The following is a 1,389-nucleotide window of genomic DNA, read 5'->3' on the forward strand; positions in this document are numbered from 1 at the left end:
CGACCCTCAGACAGGCGTGGCCCCGGGAAGAACCCGGGGCCGCAAAGTGCGTTCAAAGTGTCGATGATCAATGTGTCCTGCAATTCACATTAATTCTCGCAGCTAGCTGCGTTCGTCATCGACGCACGAGCCGAGTGATCCACCGTCAAGAGTTGTCTGAGTTTGTTTTAGGTCTCTCCCTCGCCAGAGGAAAGCGACCCGGACCGCACATACGCTCCCCACCTTGAGCTACAGCCACCTGCACGCCGGCGTGCGGGCGGAGCAGGGTGGCGTGAAGCGATGGGGAGCACCATCCTGGTGCGGCCCGCAGAAACATACGTCTATTGGGGGGAGGAGGACAGGGCGCCCAAGAGGCGATGCGTGCCCCAACGCACCGCAGCGACGGAGGCAGGATCACCGCCACCATGTCGCCCGCCTAGTATCACGAGGCGTGCAGCAGCTTTGCCCTAGGAAAAGCAGAGGCGGGAACGGGCACCGGCCATCGGTTCGGCAGCGTCACTGACGCGTGCACGTGGCGGCGTGTCGGCGAGCGGACTTCCTGCGAGGAGGCGGGGGCGGCACTCGCCCGAGCAGACGCCCGCCCGGCCCAGCCACCGCCGAGGTGGACTGGGAGTCGCGGCAACGGCTCGTCATACTCGTTCCCACACTCACAGCGCAGCTTGCCCGCAAGCCACCGACCACCGATCGACGCCAGGCGCCCCGACCGAGAGCGGGATCGCTCGTTCGCCCTGCTGGCAGTTCGCTGGGGATCACTACTGCACGGAGCTCGGAGACCGACGGGCGGCAACTCGAGAGTCTTTAAACCACCACCCCCATCCCGCAAGTGCAAAGAGGCTGTATACGCACAGACGGGTGAGGGGAATAGGTACCCCGTCGGGTTTGAAGGGAGCGTGACTAGATAGCAACGATGTAAACCCAGCCGATTTGGGAGCGAAAGACCGGCGCCTGCATCACCGGCTTCGTTTCCCGTGGCTGGAGAGTACACCGAAACCCTCCGTCTGTCGCGAGCTCCCGACGACGCGGTGCCGCCAAGCAGCAGGGCCGGACCTGGTGTGGCTCCCCTCGTCGATCACAGACCGGTCGGCACTACTGACGAGACGGTGGAACGGGCTTCGCCCCTTGTGACGAAGGGTGATGCGAACCCGCCCGCCCGCGTGCGTTCGGGGTGGACTCGGCAAACGGAGATTTGAAATCGGAAAGTGTCCTCCTGCCCCGCGCAGGTAGGCGCCCAACAGTTGGGGGGGTTTGGCGGTGACCACGGCTGCAGGGCCTGCTACCCCGACGAGCTCTCCTGCTGGCCCCGAAACCACCCCCGCGAGACAAGTTGAAACGGAAACGGGCGTACCCCCAAGCCGACGATCCTTTCTTATTTGTTACTTTTTTTTTCAC

General features: G+C 64.0%; 1 non-coding gene across 1 annotated transcript; it reads right to left on the reverse strand.

Moving 5' to 3' along the window:
- On the reverse strand, positions 1-154 carry LOC140472553 (5.8S ribosomal RNA). The gene has a single exon (XR_011957719.1). It is a non-coding gene; the product is annotated as a 5.8S ribosomal RNA (ribosomal RNA).
- Positions 155-1,389: the final 1,235 nt, after the last annotated feature.

Source organism: Chiloscyllium punctatum, unplaced genomic scaffold (assembly GCF_047496795.1).
Source record: "Chiloscyllium punctatum isolate Juve2018m unplaced genomic scaffold, sChiPun1.3 scaffold_359, whole genome shotgun sequence".
Lineage (NCBI taxonomy): Eukaryota > Metazoa > Chordata > Chondrichthyes > Orectolobiformes > Hemiscylliidae > Chiloscyllium > Chiloscyllium punctatum.